The 16,231-nt window shown below is 36.0% G+C and overlaps 1 protein-coding gene across 2 annotated transcripts in view; it reads right to left on the bottom strand.

Annotated features, from left to right (window-relative positions):
- The window catches only part of ACBD6 (acyl-CoA binding domain containing 6), a 202,239-nt gene that overhangs the window by 57,200 nt on the left and 128,808 nt on the right, over positions 1–16,231 (bottom strand). The gene's annotated exons all lie outside the window — the stretch shown is intronic.

Below are 16,231 nucleotides of genomic sequence, written 5' to 3'. Positions count from 1 at the left end.
TTCTATCCTTTTTATCTTTCATATTGTCTTCATCAAGTAAGGTTGACTGAATTCTCCTCTGCACTGTATCTCTGATTCTTTCTTTTTCCACAGTAATGGATCCTATCCAGGTCCTAACCTCCTAACTCACTAATTCCTACAAGAGCCTCCCTAATAATTTACCTGGTCTCCCAGATAATTTATCCCACTTGCAAGCATTGTCCTAAGCATGCTATTCTTCTATTTAAAACTTTGAAGCATATTCTAATTGTCTTCAAGTCAGATAAGAATTTCTAACTAAGGATTTCTCTAGCTCTGAACAGAATATGGCATGTTGTCGTGGCTTTAAAAATTAACATCGTATATGTAGGAAGTTTAGATCAGTGCAAATATGAGAACATATTATGTAATGAATATCGATTATTTATATTATTAGTACTATAATATTACACTAAATTATAATCTAATTCTTTATGGTAATACATATTTCCATAATAGCCATTATGTTAAAGGCTACTTTTAAAAAATAAAAAGGACAGGGAAGAGAATATATTTTTTGGAAAGAGAGCAGGAAAAAGCTCAATTAATACCAATTAAAAATACAGCCACACAATATGATGGTGTAAAAGATCTTTATACTACTTAACGTCTCACAGAGCTTTCTTAATTCAGACAGGTTTTTCTTTCAAGAAAACAAAAATTTACACTTGTATATTATTTACAGAACACTGTCATATAGACCAACTTATTTGAAACTAACATCATGAAGTAAGTAGGACAGACAATACATTTTATAAATAAGGAAGTTAAAGTTCAACAGGGTTAAATGACTTGCCCAAAGTAGTATGGTAAGTGAAACAGTGGAATTAGGAATTAAATTTATGTCCTCTACACAAATGGAATAAATTAAGAAATGGCAAGCTTTGGAATTTTAGTGTTTAATTCCCACTTTTAGATCACAAGTAACAGTTATCACTGAAGGTGAATAATAAAACATTAGCTACTAATATTTTGGCCAACCAAGATCCCTCCTCCATCTCTAAATACGTTGTCAATGTTCACTCAGTTAATCATGAAGAAATACAACTGAGAAAGGACAGTCTCAATAACTAAAAAAAACTTTATACTAAAATAAAACAATCTATCATAAGTGTTAGAAGGTGCAAATAGCATGAACACATTCTGAATCAAGGGAGGTACTATTAGAAGTTTCATAGAAGCTGGGAGACCTTCAGGAGGACGATCCCCAAAGAATTCCTCTCCCCAGTATCTGGAGGAAGGAGCAGTAAGAGTGTATGAGGAAGCAGAACTGCTTCTCTGCATGTCAAACACACATGAGCATTTCCATGGTGGCCAGAGACATGATGCTCTACTGCCACGGGGAATAGCTCATAAGCTCCTGTGATTTTTGTTCCTTCACACTGTGTGAATCTTGAGTTCAGAGGAAATTTCTGTAGCCCTCAGTAACAAAAGCTAGGGAGGCAGAAGTTTTTGCTCTGGATGCCCTGGTTAGGTATAATGTTAGCCGACAATGCCGGAAACCATGGCAGGCCCGTCTACTAACCCATCTTTCAAAAATAATATCCTGAAAGGCCTCCTGTTTTTAATAATACACAGAGGCTTTCATATTTTACACATCTACAGCTTTAGATTCCTATCATGTAATACAAAACATTTTAGTAGATATTCTGAAATAAGCCATAGTTCTTTCAAAAAACAGTCATGTTAATATCAAGCAGAAACCAAAAACCAACTAAAAAAACAAGAACAAAATCCAAACAACTCCCAATTTTGATAACAAGAAAAGTCGTATCAATGGTATATCCTTTGTGGTAACAGAGATAAACTTGTCTGACTGTGGAAACCAGGTTAAAGACAAGGGCTTGGACAGTTGTGCCCTGAAACAAGCAGACTGCAGGTCTTATAAATACATACAGAAATAATTAAAATATAAGGGGTTTAGAGAGATTAATCTCCTTTAAATAATCTCAGCCACAAAGCCTGTAAAGACACTGCTGGCACCAGGCCCATGTGAGACCAGCTGTCGGATATCAGAGCGGCAGAGAGATTAACTGCTACCACTTCTGCACTGACCTCGTCTATGCAGTCTTCTCTGGACTCCATCGTCAAGTACTCCCTCTACCACTGGGAAAGGTTAGCAGAACAGGACCTGCTACAGTGTGGAGCATTATCACTTGACTTGATTACCTATCCTTAGCTGAGGGAAAAAACCAAATCAAAATAAGAAAGTTGGTCCTGGAAGGGAATCAGAAAATGTAGGGCTCAGAAGACTCTAGGGAAATGCAGGAGGTCTCTGGAAAAGTGCTGATTACCTGATTCCATTCATTTAACCCGTGGCAATTTCTAAGTCACCTTTAATTATTTTCAAGCTGAGTTTTAAGTAATGCAGATAGCACCCTTACTCCCAAAGGAAGCACAAAGCAACTGATAACTCTTTAAAAACAGTAACATTTATTTTGTGTCAAAGCTAGCCACAAATCCAACAAATATTTTTAAAATGTGATAGAGCCAATGAATAAAACAAGAACATTTATAATAAGCAGCATTATTTCAGTCAGATAGATTTTTTTGCCCCCCCCCCCCCCAATCTGTATTATATGATATTTCCATGACTTTAAAAGGAAACCATTAAAAACCAAACAACTGCTCTGAAGATGACACGTAATCAATGTATGTAGAAGTCCTTTTAAAAATATAAGGTGTTATGCAAATGTAAGATATATAAATATATTATCTTATGAAAAGGATTTCAGATGGAATTTACTTGGACTGACAGAAGAAAACAGAATGGTGAAGACTGACTACAACACAGTCAGACATTATATGAACAGATACACATATTACTTTTTATCAGATGTATTCTTCCACTAGAATAAAATGAGACTGGCTTCTGGACCACCTTCTTTAAATAGGGTTTATCTGAGGTTCCTAAGCCTCTTTTATTCTAATTTTGCTTCTCTGATTTTTGGATGTCAACAAATCTCTGCAATAATTTCTTCTTGTCAAAAAGGTGATTTTTTTTGGTCTCCTAGTTATCTCACAGGTGATCTGAAGGACAAGTGAACTGACCATATCTAACTCTGATTCTAAAGTACAAGTAGGCTATTGCATCAATTTTAAGTATTTCAAAGAAATGTCTGCTGATATGCTAGAATGAGATATTCTGGATAACATAATTTATCATATTTCTTATATAAATATTACCAATTTTCAAAGAACCAGAATATCAGATATAATTTACTTTTTTTTTTTTAAATGAGTAGGAAGGTGCTTTGGGTTTTTACACGGTTAAAACGCAGAAGTTTTTTGTTAGAAAGAAATTTTTAAATATCAAGACACAATAAAAGACAGCTTCATTCTGCTATTAAAAAACTTACGTTTTTAAATAAATGTCATTAAAAACTTATTTTCAGTTTCTGTTCTTTTACATAACACACAGGCGCCCACAATGTTCTCTTCTGCATGTCTCTAAAATGAAAGCTCTGTCTCTATGTTTCCCCCCCTAAAGAATGGGTTTTAAAGACTGCAATGAGGAGGCCAAATGTCAAATACGTGCCTGTCCACCCAAGATTATACTGATATCCATCAACACACTTTTCACACATCAGAGTGCTCTCAGATGGTAATGACTTTCAGACCAAATGATTTGATTCAAGTTCTGAACCACTGATCCAGAGGTGTGCATCTCTTGTCACAGGTCTCCTAGGCCAGTGGTTCTCCAAGTGTGGGCTCCAGGTCAGTAGTATTAGTTTCATGCAAATTTTAGGCTCCACACCAGACCTACTAAACCAGAAACTCTGTGGAGGGTTAGTGATTAATGATTCTAATGTTAGCCAACATTTGAGGGCCACTGCCCTCAATGTGCTAGTATATATATATATTCTCTGTAAATGAGCACCCTCTTTTGGACAAACAGAGGTTAAATATCAACCATAGTGGAATAATTACATGTATTAAAAAGTTTATTAAAATGTTATTTTAAATGATTTATCTTTTCCTTAATTTTTAAATTTAAACATACTTGACAGAATTTCTTTTCATCTTCCAGTGAAAGGCTGTCCATCAGAGGTACCATTATAGTCTGGTGCACTGTTTTTATAGTTCTATAACATAAACTGACATTTATTGGAGCTTCACATAAGATTTTTCCATCAACGGATGCGTTGGAAGAGCAATAACCAAGTATATGCTGTGGTGGGCAGATACCTACACATCAGGACACTTTTCAAAGCCATCAGGCAAAGGGGGTCAGTTGAATTTTTTTTTTTTTACTGCACAGGCTAATGCTTTAAGAGTGTCTTGATGGAATCAAGGAAATTGGATTGTCCCCCCATTTGCTGGGCTAAAACAAGCCTTTTTTATTTATCCCATTAGAGGAACACAAGAGAAACCTTTTAAATGTCACTAAAAATTTCCCTGCATTGCAAAACCTAGTCAAAAGGGTTTTAATTTTCTCTGAGAACTTTTAAGTAATGCAGTATGTCAAGGTTTAATAAATTGTAGTAGGTGGGCATAGTTTTTGTTACAGGCAACTTTTTTTTTTTTTTTAAAAAGGTGCTTAGACATGCTTAGGCTTCTCTATATAGAGAGGTTGGGGCACCACCTCAAATAGCAGAGAACTCAACTTCAGCCCAAACAGCAAACAAATGAATCGTAATGGAATCTGTAAAATATTTGAAACAAATTAAGGACATTAAAAAAAAAGAAAATACTTTGAAATGTATTGGAAATGATGGTAATCTTTTTATAAGTGATATTTTTATGTTGAGCTTCTTGAAAAATTTCTTCAAGAATATGGCCTCAACAAAGGCAACTCCAAAGGACAGTGCAAAGATTAGGCATTCAACAATCTTCCAGTAGAAAGAGAGACTACACAGCAACGAGAAACACTGTGTATTTGCAACCTGTAATGGGTTAAAACCCCACCTTTACATCTTTCAAAATACTACAGAAATATCAACTAATTAAAAAAAGTAGATATATATGTTGTGTTGATTGTATATATCTCAAGAAACATAGTAATAAAGTAGTCTATACTTAGCTTCTATGATCACAGATTTTGGTGTATTTTTTGAATGGATCTAACCATTATACACTGTGAGGGGTGTTCTGGTTATGTTCCCCTCTTCAATCAAATATTAAAAGTACTTACAAGCAGAAAACAAAATGTTACAGAGGGAATACCAGAACAGAGGACTTAAAAAAAAAAAATGACTACCTATAAATGAGTATAGCTCCTTTCCTGAATCATCACCTTAATAGAAATATTTTTAACCACATCTAAATGGTTAAATAGAGGACCTTACTCTAAAGAGAGAGAGGGAGAGAGAAGGTAAGAAACTATGCCAAAGACAAAATGCCTAGTACTTCAAAATGTAATAATTAGTAATTAAATTATGTCAACTACTCCTCTTTTATTACCTGCTTCTAAAAAATACTACCTGCCAGATGATGTGGGGCTCAACAACGCGATAGTTCAGTAAGGGAGTCCTGCAGGATGCTGGTGCCACTTTAACTGCTGCTGTTTTAAGTCTCCCCTGTGACCACAGCTGTTCCAGAGGGAGGCTTAGTGAAGTGCCAGCTGACAAAAGAAGAATGTCAAGCAGGCTGGGAAAAAGACAGGCTATACTCTTGTCATGTACAATCAGTTATCCCTATATGTTCAATTAATACGCTTTAATTATTAATGTCTCATTTTATGGAAATTTCAGCTTTATTACTTAAGTTCCTAACAAGTTAATGCATTTCAGTATTAGTCATTCTCTCCTTTACACATAGAGGAAGGTAGTTTTCCTTTTTTAGCTGTTAGTACTAACAACTCAGGAGCTCTCGATGAAATTGTAAGTTGATAGGCCTGGAAAGTTGAGTTGGTGAAAGTCTTCCAAATCTGTTAACACTGATAAAACACCAATTATAAAAAGACTAATAAGCAACCAAAGGGAAAAGAAACTGACCAGAGGGTAATGAAATATATTCAGAGTCTATACTGAATTTTTCATCATCAAAAGGCCTTACTATTGGCTTAATTTTACTGCTGCTTTCACAGGAGAACCTATGCTAATCCCAAAACCTGACATTCAAGTGAACAGAAATACTGAGAAAACTTAGCATTCTCTTTGCTGGAATATAGAGATTCTTATTCTGGATTTTCAGATTCATAGGATATCTGTGAAAGGGCTTCAGCAAGTGTATGAACCTATTAAAATTGTTTGCAAAAACTGTACATGTGTGTCCTTTCTCTCTGGTGTCCACAACTTTCCTAAAACTCTTCCTAAGAAGGTTAAAGAGCACTGTTGTGGGGTAGTAGTACAGATTAAACATGAATTGGTAATTGCTAAAACTGGGTGATGAGTACATGGAAATTCGTTATACCAGCTTCTCTAATTTTGCATGTGGTTTAAGTTTTTATAATTAAGAGATTATTTTTTTAAACCGCCATTTTCAAAATGGAATTTCATCTATCAATCTAAGTGAACTGCTAATGTAAGTGATAATTCTATCTTGAAGGTGAGGGAATCGGACTCATAGAAAACATACATGTAAAAACACGTAAGTATGGAAATCTTTCATGACAAAACTTTCAATGATGCAAGTTACTACTTTTACTATTCCTTATTCTCTTTCTCAAATATACCAAAATTTGATACAAAATCAGGAAAACAGAAGAAAGAAAAGGTAACTGGCAAAGCAAAGACCACAAAGACAAAGAAGGTGGAGGTTTGATGCTTGAAGGGGAGGGGGAAAACTGAAAGGAATAAAGTGGTGGGTCTAATCAAATCACTGTAAAAAGCTGCAGCTCTCAGAGTTAACCTTGCCAATCAGAGTAAGCAGGAGCAGGAGCATGTTTGTGCACATTAAACTTTGCGTGTGTCCTTGAACCTATGGTGCACTTCCTCCTCTCAAGCAGCCTGGGAAGGCTTCATAATGCTTACGAGAGAACCTTGAATTCCATTAGAAAGCTCCACAGGAAGGAGAAACCCTCAAGTGGCAGCTTGAACCACATAGACAGCTCATACCCTTTACCGATATTAGAAGTGAGCTCATGGGATTAAGTCTGCAAGTCCTGGAAAATTAAAAAGTATGAACACACTGATAAATGCCATTACACCAACAAGAATACAAGATACCTTTAAATCTTCTCGCCTTTCCTTTCCTTTTTTTTTTTTTTTTTTTTTTTTTTTTTTTAAGAAATGGCAAGTACTTAAAGCAATGATACAATAAAGACTGGTTACTAAGTCTACAATTTAACTCATCTGGCTAAAATCTGACTAATAGTTTAATAATATTTACATGTGTATATTGCTTTGCTATAAAATCACTCACTCATTTGAGGGCCTAGCATATTTTACCACAAACTACACTTTTAAATAAAAGGAAGTAGGAAGGTAGGTGCCTTGTCTTTCATGTCCTATCTATTAAGAGATTATAGTTCTACTCTGTTTTGTACTAGTAAGAAGATACATTATATCATGTACAGTTTTAGTATTACATGTAGGCAGACTTAGATTCAATATGAACGAGAAATTTCCAATTAGAGCTTTCGAAAATTGAATAGTCTACTATGTGAAATAAACAGAAATGTTCTAACAGAGGCCACCTGGCTTACCCTTTTGGAAATTTAGTAGAGAGAATTCCTGCATTAGGTGAGAAGTTGAACCAGATGGTTTTTTAAAATGTTTATTTATTTAGAGGGAGAGAGTGAGTGTGTGTACACCCCCACAAGTGGGGAGGGGCAGAGAGAGACAGGGAGAGTGAGAATCCCAAGCAACTCTGTATTGTCAGCATGAAGCCCAATGTGGGGCTTGAACTCAAGGAACCTGTGAGATCATGACCTGAGCTGAAATCAAGAGTCAGAAGCTTAACTTACTAAGCCACCCAGAAGCCCCGAACCAGATGATTTTTAAATTCCTTTTTACCCTTAAGATTTCACAATTGGTGAAACTGTGTGCCTGGATGGCTCAGTCGGCTAAGTGTCCGACTTTGGGTCAGGTGATGATCTCACAGTGTCTGAGAAGCTGAGCCTGAGCCTGCTTTGAATCCTCTGTACCCCCTCTCTGTCCCTTCCCCACCCTGTGCACGGGTGTCCTCTCCTACTTTCAAAACTAAATAAACATTAAAAAAAAGATTTCACAATTAGGCTTTGAATTCAGGGTCACACAGTCAATGGCAGAATAGAAACTAGAATGTAGGTAACTTGATTCCAAACTTAAGGTCTTTTCTAAACACAAGGTTATAAACCCCTCAAATGTCTTCAGGCAGTTAATACAGGACTGAGGTTAACTGGGTCAGGGAAGCAACAGTGGGGGGATGAGGAACTGGAGAGCTCAAGCCTGTCAACAGAGGGCAGTGCTACTCAGCTCTTGCTGATTGCTGCCATATGGGAATGTGCCCAGGACTGTCTTATTTTTAGATTTTCAAGAGAATCCTAAACCCTGTGCTTTTATGTACAAACTGTGGGTAAACTAAAGGTGCTAAACAAAAACTGATCTTTGGGCTGCGTATGACCTGTGCCAGTGTGTGACCATGAGATTTTCCTCAAAAACCCCACATCCAAATTACTGATTTTTAAAAATCCTTCTCTCGATTCTTCAGATTTGTCAACAGTCTTCGTGAAATACAAAAATCTAAAATTTATGCTTTATATCAATTATACAGTCTGCTATGTATATAATAGTAATTTGCTCTGGCTATCATAGATTATATTCTTGTTACAGCATTAAATTGGCTTTTCCAAGATCAACACTACAGTGCAATCTCAGTGTTCACCTATGGTCCATAATCCATGTCAAATTTTCTACAGATGATATTTGTGTATAACCAATCTTTCTACGTGTATATGTGGATATGGCCCATAAATATTCTTTTTTTTTAAGTTCTCTTTATTTAAGTAATCTCTATGCTCAGGGTGGGGCTTGAACTCACAACTTCAAGATCATGAGTCATATGCTCTTCTGACTGAGCCAGCCAGGCGCCCTGTCCCAAAAATATTCTAAAAACACTTATTTTATAGACAAGTCACTTCTTTGAAGAGACATTTTTTTCCTTGAATTATCTTATTCCCATCTTTCAGGCATTATTTAACCAGTCTATGAGAATATCATCAAAAAAAGCAAGCTTGACCATTTCTAGACCTTATTCTGTCAACTCATTTGGGAGTCTTTTGTTACTTTGTGTGAATTCCTTCATATTTAATTTGTCTTCTTAAAATTTTTTTAAATTTTTATTTATTTTTGAGAGAGTGAGAGAGAGACAGAGTGCGATAGTGGGGAGGGGGCGGGCAGAGAGAGAGGGAGACACAGAATCTGAAGCAGGCTCCAGGCTCTGGGCTGTCAGCACAGAACCCAATGTGGGGCTCAAACCCACGAGCCGTGAGATCATGACCTGAGCCGAAGTCGGACACTTAACCGACTGAGCCACCTAGACGCCCCTAATTTGCCTTCTTAATGTGACATTTAGAAGAACATTTTAGACTCAGCAACACCAAGCACAGCCAAGTAAATTTTGTAACATACACACATTTAAGTAATACATCTCAGAAATCATCAATGAGCCACCATTCAACATTCAAACAAGTTAGTTCTTTAAAGCAGATGACTCACCCATTTCTTGAGTTCAATGAGGAAGAACTGCTTGACTTTTTAAAAAGTTACACAATTACAGAAGCAACCCGGTTCTGAGGGCACAATAAACTTTGAAGTGTACAAAATGTTATGATTCAGCTGTAGATAGCTAAGATGTTCAGAAATCTTTACCGTGAAGAAGGTAGACTGCCTGGGGATAAAGGCCAATTCTTTTGTTTTCAAGTTTAGGATAGTATAAGACGTCAACAATTTGTGGTTCACAGCAATAGCAAGAGAGAATGTAGCCAGGGGACCATTAAGAAGGAGCAATTTACTATACCAGGTCATAACACTTTGACAGTGTCCTATAATTCAGTTAGATGTAAAAATAAGATGACACTGGGTGTTCTCTGAACTCAAAGTAATTTGAACTTGATTCACACTGTACTGTGAGTCAGTTGTTCATTCTCAGGTACAAACTTAGCAAAAGAAGTGACTATTCAATATAAAAATGACAGAAAAAAACTTATTAAAGAAAATTGTGAGCTGTGAGAAAAGGAATATAGATTAAAAGTCACACTGAAGGGGCATACCTGGTGAACAAAATAATGTCTACATATAAGAATTTCAGTATAAATAAGGAAATAAATACTAAGGACATGAAGAACTTGTTACTATAATCCTCACAAAATGCATCAGATGGCTGTGGATTCTAAAAGCACAGAATCAGTGTGATAGAGAATGATGACAGCACGATGCAGGAAAATAGCATGGAATCTGCAGTTAAAATATTGAAGTGTGAACTCTGGTTATCTACTTACTAGCCTTGTGTCTTCAAGCAATTCACATAACCTCTTTGAGCTTTAGTTTTCTCAACTATGAAATGAGGATAGTGTAACACAGGACTCCTGTAGGATAAAATGAGCTAATATATAAAAATACATTTTGTAGAATAGAAAATATGATAAAATATTTGACCTTTCAATACTGGTTTTATCATTTTTGCTCACCATTTTCACACTTCTTTTGCAGTGACATCTGTCTTCCTCTGTTGAGCCAGAAAACTCTGCCTACATTTTTTGGAGATGTAAAGTTTCTTTGCACAAGAGGATGAATACGTTTTATTAGTCAACAAATATTTACAAAATGCCTCTAAAGCTCCCAAGATTTAAATAATACTAAAGGCTTGGGACACAGTGATGATTAGACTTGATCTCTACCTTCATACTCCATTATAAGGGACCTCTTTTTTATTTATTTTCATTTATTTATTTTGAGAGAGAATGGGTAGGTGTGCATGTGTGCATGCGAGCTGGGGAGGGGCAGAGAGAGGAAGAGAGAATCACAAGCAGGTTCTGCACTCTGTGCTGAGCCCAACAAAGGGTTCGATCTCACAACTGTGAGATCATGACCTGAGCCGAAATCAAGAGTCCGACACTTAACCAACTGAGCCACCCAGGTGGCCTGGGGACTTCTTTTTTAAAACCAAATCATATTCAGCAGCATAATCTTAAAATAGGTAAAAATTGAGGTAGGGAGGGAAACTTCTAGGTACCTCTGTGGGAATTTACAAAACACTGAAAACCACTAAGCTGGTAGATAGGCCTCCCCCCAAATTTGTGTGCACCCAGGGCAAGAGTACAAATGGAAATTTCTAGAACCCCTTTCTGTTGCAACTCCAGGCTCCATACGACTTCACAAAGGGCCTCACATACATGAGTAGAGACACCTCAGCTCCCATGTCCAAGCTCAATTCATCCCTCCGCCTTCCAATCACTTGCCCCTTTCCCATCCTTCAGGCCTAGGGGCATACCAGCAGCAAGATCTGCCCTTGGGTTGGGTCCTGGGAGTGAACTGGGCCATTTCAATTGGTCTCCATAAAAGCCAACTGCATTTCTGGTAGAAGATGTGATTTAAAAGTACAAAGAGAATGTAACTTTTACATTTTGGGGAGGGATAAATAAGAGACATGATTATTGTACACCTCAGCTGTTTCTTCTTTCTACTCTAGTCATAAACTAATATATTCTACCACAGTTTTAAGAGATACATTTCTTTCAATCTATTCATGTTTTAAAAAGTATGTTAAAATTAAACATTGCAGTTGTAAAAAATAAAGAACTGCTTGAAAAAGAGAAGTAACAGCTACATGAAACACAACCAGTCAACTGCCAAGATATCTGTCAAGAGCATTAAGCCATTTCAACATGGGTACTGTAGTCTCATAATGCATACCCTTCATTTAAGAATACATCTAATTTGTCTTCAGAATGGTCTTTAGCATCTACTGCTCAAGAATGTCTACCTGATATATGTGTGACAGCATATTTGTTTAGGCCTGCCACACTCAGACAATACAGAATATGCATACTGACCAAATGTGTCAAGAAAAGTCATGAAGTATTCCAATAACCTTGTTAAGATCAGTTTTCCTATTCTAATTTCTTTTTTTCTTTCCATAAATTTCTCGAAGACATTGTTTCTTTGGGGCATTATTATTACTATCCTCAATCTTTACTCCATGTTTATTTCAAACACATATTAAGTGATATGTCAAGTAATGTGTTAGGAGCTGGGAGTAGAAAAATATCAAAATTCTTACTCTCAAGGAGGCTAGTCTTATGAATGGAGATGATTATAATAAAGAATGACAAATCCTATCACAGGTGTAAACAAAGTGTATTATAGGAGTGCAAAAGAGGGGGTCTAAAAGGAGGTTGTGGTTGCAGGAAAAGGAGGGGCTAGGTCAGGGTCTTCCCAAAAGAAGTGATGTTTCAATGAACTATAGGCTTTGTGTACATGTATGTGCGTACACTCGTGTGTGTGCATGTTGCGTGTGTGTGTGTGTGCTTCAGACTGGGGGAGTACTCATCTACAAAGGAACAATATTTTTATAATATTTACTGAATGTGTACTGTATGTCAAACATTAGGCAAGAGACTACTTGGAATATTAAAGAAACAGAAAACCTGATTCTTACACTGAAATACCTTACAATCCACTAGTGACACCAAAGCTGAACAATCAAGTAAATACAATTAAGGCAAAAACAGCAGTTAAATAAAATGACTGGAGAATATCCTATATATATAATGGAGTTTACTTGAGAACTGAGGTTCTTCTTTAATCTTCCCTGGTTAAGGAATTTTTCCACCATGCTGTCTTGAACTTAATCAGGGTAGATAGTCTCTCACTACATTTGCCTTCCAAACGACCTATTAAAAAACTACAACTTTAGGGGCGCCTGGGTGGCTCAGTCGGTTAAGCATCCGACTTCAGCTCAGGTCACGATCTCGCAGTCCGCGAGTTCGAGCCCCGTGTCGGGCTCTGGGCTGATGGCTCGGAGCCTGGAGCCTGTTTCTGATTCTGTGTCTCCCTCTCTCTCTGCCCCTCCCCCGTTCATGCTCTGTCTCTCTCTGTCTCAAAAATAAATAAAAAACGTTAAAAAAAATTAAAAAAAAAACTACAACTTTGTTTCCCAAATATGCAATCAGTGAGGAGTTGCTAATGGTTTATTATTCTGGTATGGACATGAACTTACAGAAAATATGTGAGTTCCAAAATGAATAAAGGGCAGAAACTATAGAAACACACTGAAAAATGACCTCAGGTTGAACAGCCTTGTTTATTCTATTTAAAAATACATTCTCTGAAAGTCCATGATGTTTTCACTTTCATTTGATAAACTAACTGAAAATTTACCAATCAGGATCATTTGTTAATGGAAATCTTGGATTTGACTCTTGACGTTGGAGCTGTCTAACTTTGGATAATTATGTGGAAAAATTTCTTTTAATAAGAAAAAAAATGACCAAATACGTAGACATAGCTTGCACAGTTATTTAAAAAATAGCAAGTGCTCAGTCCATAGGATTATATCTAAATTTGCATCCCTCCTTTAAACTTGGCACCATATCTAGGAAATCTAAACAGTTGTTAGTGATTCATCACAGCAATCCATTAGTTTTATCTGATTATTTTATCCTAACTCCTACTTCAGATACATAGCACCACAGAACTGGCAGGTGAATATAGGGTTTAGAATTACAAATCCAGTACTACATGGAATTACATGCAGACATTTTAAAAATTTGAGATTCTCATCTTCCCAATATCTGCCATCCCCAACTCATTTACTGAGTCATAATTTTTGGAGTTGAGGTTTATTTTTAAAAAGATCTATAGTTGTGGGACGCCTGGATAGCTCAGTCAGTTAAGCATCCAACTCCTGATTTCCACTCAAGGTCATGATCTCACGGTTTGTGAGTTCCAGCCCAGTATCGGGTTGTGCGTTGGCACAGAGCCCGCTTGGGATTCTCTCCCCCTCTCTACCCATCCCCTGCTTGTGTTCTCTCTCTCAAAAATAAATGAACCTTAAAAAAAAAAAAAAAGAAAAAAGATCTATAGTTGATTCTAGTGATCCAGGTTTGGGAACTTCTGGAATATACAAAGTGAGCTCGACTACTTCATAAAGCAAGTAATACTGGATAAAATGGTATGGTCATAGAGGTGAGGCTTTAATAGTCAAGCATAAAAGCTGAGAACCAATTCATAGATAAGACACCACTAGATGTTCTTGGTCATAGAATCCTTTAGATATTGAAGTAGCATTTAGATAATGGTGTTTAAGGAAGACTTAATGTACCAATATTATGGAGGATCAAAAAGTCACTTTAATAAGTTGCCACAATAATATACTGATGAATGAGTGATAATTCAGACCAGATGATTGTCAATGGAAATGAAACATATACTATGAAGCTCTCCATACCTTACAAGGCCAACAACTCGAGATCTCAAGATCTCAAGAGTTTACTTTCCCACAGTCAGATGGTAGTTGAGCCTGAGTGGCAATAATGTTATTAAACAATGAGTGGAATGCTGGATGTTTGTACTAATTAAGTAATTATTATTATTATGGATAAACAATAATATAATGAATAAAAGAATAGCCAAGCTTTTGACAACTGAGTAGAAATTAAAAGTATGAAAAGAATGGGACAGAAAGAAACCTGTCCTAGTAACATGCTAGCTTGATGGTTTTATTACACATGGTTCTTACTATTTTTATTATGAAAATACTTGTAGATAGAGAAAAGCAGAGACCCATTATTCATATTTAATAACTGTGAACATTTTGCCATACTTTTTCTTTCTTTTCCTTTTTTGTTGAAGTAGGATAAAGAAATTATGGTTGACATGACATCTTGTCCCTAAATATATCAGTGTGCACCTAAAAACAAGGACAATTCCTACACAACCAAAATACCATTATCACACTTAAAATGGTTAATACTAACTCCTTAGTTTTAATGAACATGGTCCTCTTAACGTTTATAGTTATATGTAAATCAAGACAACATGGTCTTGTTATGTTCCTTCCCCAAAGCAATCTATACATTCTTTTAAATTATTGATGGAAAAGGTAGCGACTTTGCAAATCCTCTGGATCTTACTGGCAATGTGATAGAAACTCCTAATTCAAAAAAATGTACCATTAATGAATGTTAATTTGATAATCACAAAAAGAATTCACTTGGAGTTTCATACACAGTGCTTCAAGAAGACTTTCAAGAGTTCTTGAGAGTATTACTACTTTCCAAGAGTCATGGGTGTAGACTGAACATCAGCAAGAACCATGGCATGATCAAGACTTTGCCCTTAACAGAACTAAGACCTCTGGCCACTGTCAGATAATCTGTCACTATAAGCTACTTGTATCCAAGCCAGATATTTATTGCTATTGATCTGCCTGGTCCTAGCAAAAGACTTTTGTTCTCCCAGACCGGGACTTTGACCTCAATTAAGTTATGAATTTCAATCCGATAGACTGCTCCACTTACCCTACTGCTCTCCTCGACTGGATTAATTAGAATTAGCTAGGCCGAGAGTCACCCCAAGCTCCTCATGGATCATATTATTTTAATAATAAATAAAAGAATAGCAGCAATGTACAAGAAGTATTTTGAAAGATTGCTCATCTAGGAACATCATTCAAAACCTGCCAATATCAATTTCTCTGATTTTGATTACCTCATTTACTTTTTATTTCTTTTCATTCATTGGAGTCTCCCCTTTTATTTCAGCTTTCTAAACATGTTCTTTGCATTCAAACATCAAAGTACTTGCCATTTTAGCCCTTTGCTGCTATTTTAGGGTTTAATTAGAAAGTAACTCATCAAAGCAATCATTTGCAAGAATATAACTAAAAAACATTTAATAATCTCAGATCATCAAGAAAAAAACATTCTATCATCCAAGAAAAATACTAGTCTTTAGCTAAATGCACTTTCTCTACAGCTAGTTAATACATTAAAAGCAGACAAATCAGAATGTCACTGAGAAGGCAATATCCAAAGTTGCAAAGAATAAGAATGTGCAAATACATTTATTTTTAATCCATAACCCACTGGGACAGATTATATAATGGCCAATGAGAACTTTAAATCATGTTGATAACAATAATCAGTGGGATCAGTATTTGCTAAATATACTGTTCTAACTTTATGATTTACTCCATAAACATAAAAAATTTATTCTAAAATGTAAAGAATATTATATAAGAATGTTTACATTCTGGGCTATAGTATTTGGTATCTGATAGTGAAATTGTAAGATTGTTAGAAAGGATTTATAAGGGAATTATAGAATTTAGAAAGGATTTATAATTC

The sequence above is a fragment of the Panthera leo genome, chromosome F3, assembly GCF_018350215.1.
Source record: "Panthera leo isolate Ple1 chromosome F3, P.leo_Ple1_pat1.1, whole genome shotgun sequence".
Taxonomy (NCBI): domain Eukaryota; kingdom Metazoa; phylum Chordata; class Mammalia; order Carnivora; family Felidae; genus Panthera; species Panthera leo.
The sequence above is the reverse complement of the archived record's forward strand: the minus strand, read 5'-3'. Positions and strand labels throughout refer to the sequence as shown.